This window comes from Octopus bimaculoides, chromosome 14 (assembly GCF_046866305.1).
Source record: "Octopus bimaculoides isolate indiv1 chromosome 14, ASM4686630v1, whole genome shotgun sequence".
Lineage (NCBI taxonomy): Eukaryota > Metazoa > Mollusca > Cephalopoda > Octopoda > Octopodidae > Octopus > Octopus bimaculoides.
In genome coordinates this window covers 39288465-39295964 of record NC_142941.1, presented here as the reverse complement: position 1 = coordinate 39295964, position 7500 = coordinate 39288465, and the positions used below count along the sequence as shown (strand labels likewise).

Genomic DNA, 7500 nt, shown 5'->3' with positions numbered 1-7500 from the left:
ATTAGTAACAGCATGGTCCACCTTACCAAGTTACACTTACTCAAGAGTGATAGCAGCTGTATCATGGTGCTATTGTTTTATTCAAAGCAGTCCCTTATGGACTAAATTTGGCAATTATACTACACTCCCAGAAGTTTGTAGATTTAATTCTTTCATAACCATATTTCTCATGTGTATGTGTTTCCATAATCAAAGATTTGAAATAGTTAAGTAAAAATTATTAATTCCTTTATTATCCGAGCTGGTGTTTACATCATAACTAACATAAAATTGTAAAGAAATATTTTTATTTAAATATAAACACTGTTAAATGAACAATTTTGTGTCATAGAACTTTTGGCAATCTCAGGCAGGTCGAAATGAAAAGTGCTTTAAATAAGTACTTCTTCATAGTGTTGCTGTTGCTGTTAGGTGAATTAAGCCAGTGAGGATAAAGTCAGTTTGGACAGGATATATTATTACAGTACAATCGGGTAACATAGTATGAGCTATTACTTAAAAGAACAAATATATCTTATGCATCTGCTAACTATACCTCTCAATGTGTCATGCTTTACTGAATCAAAAGGCTAGTGTTTACATTAGTTGGCTAGTGTTTGGAGGAGGGATAACTTTCCCCTTTATTCTGATGTTGGTCTGTCATAGATAACTTTACCTACAAGAGTAACTGTAGACAACACTATAAGCCAATGTCCCTCTTCATTTCCACAATGTTGCTATTATCTAGACTGGTCTGTTATATTGTCCATCATACTTACATAGAGACCTATGGACTCAGTTTTTGTGGGTTAAGTGCCTTAGTCATGGACAAGCAGATGCAAAGCTGGTAATAGAACATAAATGCTGGCTTCTCAACAAGTTCGTTCTCTGGCTACCAGATCAGTTTAACCATCTTTTCTTTCCAATATCACCACTATCAACTCATCGAGAGATTCTCTATGTAGTTGCACAAACTGCTAGAAATAGCAGATTAATTTTCTGCAGATCACACCCCTACCACAAGAGGACACATAGTTCTAGATAAACTGAAATAAAAGACATGATGGTCATGGCAAGAATGGATTTGATTATAAGATCCTTTGATCAATGCTGAGCGAAAGTTTAACACCAACTCATCTTGCTATGTACTTATATATATATTTTATTTCAATTAAACTTAAATCTGTTGGGGAGTTTTCCCTAGTGTATAAGACTAGATAAGAACTACAAACAAAGCATAAATAAATAAACATAGACTCCAGTTTGTGGTTTTATCATGAATCTTTTGGGACTTTATATTTAAACATTAAGCTAAACAAGCCTTTCTGCAGGAAGGGTATGTTTTCTATATAGCATATAAGTACTGGTATAAAGCAAATATGAACCAATATTTATTTTATAATTAATATCATTAACATCATGAGACAGAATTATGAACCAAAGATTAAAAATCCTTTTGAGACATAATTCTTTAAACTTAAAAAATTTTTAATAATCAGCTTAAATATTGGAATGCTTAGAAACCATTTCACTTGATTAAAACTTGGATATTAGAGCAGCAATAAGCATGGTTAATTAGTTCATGCTGTTGAGATTCTACTTTGGTCAGCTGTCTTTAGATAAATACCCAAAATGAAACAGGAAATATTCCACCAAACTTATATTTATACTAACAGTACACACATTAGATATTTTGTTTTAATATTAATTGCAGAGTTCCTCTTTTCTCTCCGCTATTTTGTATAAGATGGGGAAAATATATGAATAATAGGACACTTTAAAGAAAAATATGTAAATATAAATCTTATATTGAATTTTAAGTTTAAAGTTTTTATTCATATTATATTCAAGGATACAAACAACAAAAACAATTACCCCCCCCCCCCCACCAATACCCAACTTTTCAAATAAATGTTCTTCAGCAGGACCTGAATAAATATTTTATACTTTTTGTTATACTGGAATGGCTTTAATTATCATAACCTATTTAAGCTAATTGGAACAATACTGTTATGGTCATACTAGGACTTCAGACAAGCATTTTAATTTGACAAAAAAAAAAAAAAAGAAATACATGAATAACAAATACAATGCAAATTGACTTCCGGACAAGACAATCAAAATGAATCCTGACATTTGAATCAATTTTAAAAGAACCAACATTTATTCTTTTATTTCAAGACAACTGTTCTTTTATTAATTAATATTATTTCGTTTTAATTATTTGTTTTAGTTTTTCAAGAATATTCCTTAAATATTTCATTTACTCATTATAACAATATAATATGAGTAAAATCTGTAGCCATTTAATAGGAATTATTTATTTATTTATTTATTTAATATAATTTTTGTTTTTTTTATTTCGTTTATGTTACTATGATATTTGTCTTCAGCCCAAACTGTTCATCTCTTGATATAGAGATGATGACATACAATGCAGGTGTATGATTCTGGACCAAAACACGATGACTCATTCTCACTGAAAAATCTAATTGCCTGCTAAAGGCATCAGGGGCTGTATTTCCGCCCACCCCACCCTCTAGCCTCACTACTCTAAACCCCAAACTCCACCATCATTACTGTATTTAACACACACACACACATATATTTATCCATATTTATTGTTTTTTTTTATCGTACAAGCTTCGGCAGCTCTGCAGTTGGCCCCAGCACACGCGCACGCACACACACACGCACACACACACACATACACGCAAACCTGCCTACATACACACTCGCTTATAAATACTTCACTATCGTACTCTTCGCACAAACACACACAACATTTTTAAAAGAAGCCAGCCAGTCACTCTCTCTTCCTCACAGACAAAGCAAAACAACTCCCACAGCCTCCAATAACAGCGTTTAAGACTCTCTTCAATTCGGCAGCAGACAGGAACTTTTGTCAACACATCGAACGTCCTGCCTCTGTTTTGTAAGTGAAAATACTTTTCTCTTTGTTCCCTTCTCTTAAAACTTCTTATAAAATAGATATTTGCTGTGTGATTATTTATATACTTTTCAATGAATCACATTTTCTTAATGTATTGCATGAATGAACAAAAAAAAAAATTGGTCAACTCAGTAACATCCAACAAACTTTTATCGTAATTCCACACAAGTGTAGACACAAACACACGCACACACACACAAATATGTACACAGACACATGATGTTTTTGCACATGGGTCCATGTGTGTGAATGTATATATGCATATGTGTGTATATATGTGTATATATACATATACATATGTGTATATACATACATACATACATATATATATATACATATATATGTATTTGGTGTGTGTGTGTTGATAAATGTAACTTTAAAGTTTCAACCAGCTAAATTTTGAAGTCACTATCAACATCATTCTTGTTTAAGGGTAACAAATTTATACTCTACAATTTTTCCCCAACCATAAAAAGACACATACATACATACGTATGTACATGCATGCATGCTCACATTTTTGTATGTGTATGCACATGTGTAGGTATACATATATGTAGGTATACATCCACACATATTAATGTATATTACATACATGCATACATACATATATGCATACATGTACATGCATGCTCATATATTTGTATGTGTATGCATATACCTACTTATATATATAGGTATATGTCCACACATACGTATACATACATATGTAGACACATGAGTGCATACATACATGCATACATACATGCATACATATATGCATACATATATAATGATATATAAATAGAGATGATGACATACACATGATGTGTATGTTGTGTCATCATCGTTATATATATTCATTACATGCATCAGTCATTGATAATCATCCTCTTCATCATTATTATTACTAACAATGATAATATTTAAACGTATTGTTTGTTTTAATGCAATAAGGTAGATCTGGTATTTTTTTTTTTTTAATCTTCAGTTATTAAAAGATTTATAAAAGAGGTCAACATTATGTGAGTGAATATTATATTCAGCTGGCTTGCCCCCTTTTTCATAGGCTGCTTGCTATATGTCAATGTTTTAAGAAAATAGGAAAGTTTTTAAAGTCTCATAACATAAAATGAAATATGAAAAGATAAAAAAAAAAACAAATTAAAGGTAGATTACCCCCTCTGAAACATCTGGGAAGATGTGAGCGGAAGATAACACTTATGCTTATGATAAGATAACTTGGGTTTATTTTCTCACTTTGTAAATATTTTTTCATACCTCCCATTCTGTTTTTATGCATACATATACACACATGTACACATATATTTTTGTATGTATACATATACCTATATACACAGGTATATGTATATGAGTACAAACATAAATGTATAGAAGTACATATATATATATATATATATATATATTGATATCTCTATGTTCAGTTATTATGAAAATAATTTTATATTAATCTGAAGGGTTACTCTATACTTTTGTAGAGTACAAATTTCTTCTTCTTAAAACAAGAATGTTGTCGACAGTGACTTCGAAGTTTGGCTGACTGAAACTTCAAAGTTACTGTCGACAGCAATTTTTGCTTAAGAATAATAAATATATATTTATATATATTTGGTGTGAATTTATATATATTTGCATACACAAACATTTATATACATATGTAAAAACACATGCTTATGTGTGTTTGTGTTTGTAGAGTATCTTCTATTTTGTATTCTTTTATTTCTTTCTGCCATTTGACTGTGGCCATGCTGGCATACCACCTTCCAAGTGAATTCAAGCCCAGTAATCCTAGTACTTATTCTCTTTTAAGTTTAGTACTTATTCCATAAGCCTCCTTTTGCTGGACAACTTCATTAGAGGATGTAAACAATCTAACATCGGTTATCATTCAGTGAGATACATACATGCACACACACACACATATATACTACTTATTTCTACCCAATTTCCTCTTCCAAATTCATTCATAAGGCATTGGTTAACGTCTGTGTGTGGATAGCAATTACACATGTGCTTTATAGCACCAGCTTCCACTCATCTCATAACAAATTGTGAATGACTCCATATGAAATTTGAAATTAATTAAATCGTTTAGGGTTATGACAACAAAGTTTTTTTTTTACATAAAGTAGAAAAAGCTGGAATTTAGAATATATCATACAAAGCAGATGTGTGTATATTACCTTTAATCCAACATATAGTATTTCTACTGAGTACCGAACAAAACTAATGTAAGTGAAACATTGCACTCACACACACACACACACACTTACAGGTACAGATATGGGTGTGAGAAGAAGAAGCTTGATTCCCAACCACTGGATCTTGGGCTCAGTTTCACTTTGTGATACCAATGATTTTTCACTCACTATTTTACTATACTAGCAATGGCAGATTTTGTCTTAGCATACAGTTACCAATGGAAACTTCTTATTGACAAAGCCCAAAGATGGAGAAATGCACATTTAGCAACGTGACCACTACCTCTGCAGAACAATTTTCATCTGCTACTGATATACTTCTGCATCTTTTAACACTATGTCTATAAGAGATGCTATCTCAGGATGAATACTGCAATTAATTAGGTGTTCAATAATGTATCTGCTTTATGTATTTATGTATGATATACATTTTGTAACACACATGAAAACACACACACACATATATATTCATCCTTGCCGACCCAGGTTGTTTATTTTTTGGTTACTTACTAACTGATTGTAACGGATTCCTGCCTCCCAGAGTTGATGAGTTATATGTCTTTCGCTTTGGAATCTGGCAAGCTGCCCATGGAACTAAGCCCTTTATTGATGTTAAACCACTGGTCACTGGACTTAAACTTAACTGCATATGAATATATATATATATATATATATATATATATATATATATATGCACACATACATACACACACACCATATATATATGTATGTAAATATTATTATATATGTATGTGAATGTTAGTTCTATATTTAAGAGATGAGGAATTATGTACATTATTTGCATTTGACAGATATTTGTCTTCATCTTTTGTCCGTCAAATGTAAATAATGTATGTAAATATTATTATTAACAAAACAGCAATTATTCATTGATGATAATACACTATATCTTAAGAAGACTAAAACTTATTGATTTGAATGGAACCTTAGATATTACCTTTAATGGCCTATGTAACCAAACTGGTTGAATAACCTATGAATGGAGAAATCTGAGTCAAATTAATTGCATGTTTAAGGAATTCACTTCCCAATCACTTGCTTTCAAGTACAATCCTAATGTTTAGCACCTTGGGTTACAATAGCCTTGAGCCAACCAAACCTTTGTGACTGGATTTGGTTGACAGAAACTGAAAGGCGGTGAGCTGGCAGAAACGTTAGCACGCTGGGCAAAATTCTTAGCAGTATTTCATCTGCTGTTACATTCTGAGTTCAAATTACACACTGGGGTTGATGTAATCGACTTAATCCCTTTGTCTGTCCTTGTTTGTCCCCTCTATGTTTAGCCTCCTCGTGGGCAATAAAAAAATAAGAAACTGAAATGCAATGAGTTGGTAGAAACGTTAGCATGCGGGCAAAATGCTGAGCGGTATTTCGTCTGCCATTCCGTTTGAGTTCAAATTCTGCCGAGGTCGACTTTGCCTTTCGTCCTTTCGGGGTCGATAAATCAAGTACCAGTTATGCACTGGAGTCGATGCAATCGATTTAATCCCTTTGTTTGTCCCCACTATGTTTAGCCCCTTGTGGGCAATAAAGAAATAAGAAACTGAAAGAAACTAGTAATATATGAATGTGTGTGTGTGTGTGTGTGTGTGTGTGTGTGTGTGTGTGTGTGTCCATGTCCTTGTCTTGATATTGTGTGAATGTTGTTAATGAATGTCATTCATTTTGAATATTCAGCAAAAGCATGTTTGCGCCATGAGGAAATATTAATTTGCATGGAAACAGGTAAAGGTTGGCAACAGGAAGGGCATCTGGCCATTGAAAATCTGCATCAATAAACTAGGTCCAATTCTTCATGAAAGCATAGAAAAGTGGACATTAAATTAATGGAGGTAGTGGTGATGATAATGATGATGATGATGATGATGATATATATATATATACATACATATATATATATATGTATGTATGTATGTGTATATCTATATCTATATCTATATATATATATATATATATATATATATATATATATATATATATATATATATATATGCACATGTGTATACCATCAGCACCATTTTAACATCCATTTTTCCATTTCTTGCTTGAGTTGGATAGAGTTTATTGAGGCAATATGGCCCGTTAGTAACAGTTATAACAGAAATAATTATCTTGTAGATATAATGAAAATGCTTTGTCATGCAAAGCATCTTATCAAAGCACTCAATAAATAAATGAATTTGCGTGAAGAACAATGAAATAATAATAAAACATAATGATAGCTAAAATGGAAAGAATACTAGAAAGTATGCCATATGCCATACATATTAAAGTATAATATATACAAATATTAGAGATATTTTACGGTACCAATATCACATATTAACGTATGTATGTTATTAAGTT

The 7500-nt window shown here is 31.7% G+C and overlaps 1 protein-coding gene across 1 annotated transcript in view; it reads left to right on the top strand.

Annotated features, from left to right (window-relative positions):
• The window catches only part of LOC106872387 (protocadherin-18), a 26027-nt gene that overhangs the window by 1155 nt on the left and 17372 nt on the right, over positions 1-7500 (top strand). The window contains exon 1 of the mRNA XM_014919375.3: positions 1-2914. This exon is cut by the window's left edge and continues 1155 nt beyond it. The gene's annotated coding sequence lies outside the window, so the exon portion shown is untranslated. The remainder of the gene's footprint in view (positions 2915-7500) is intronic.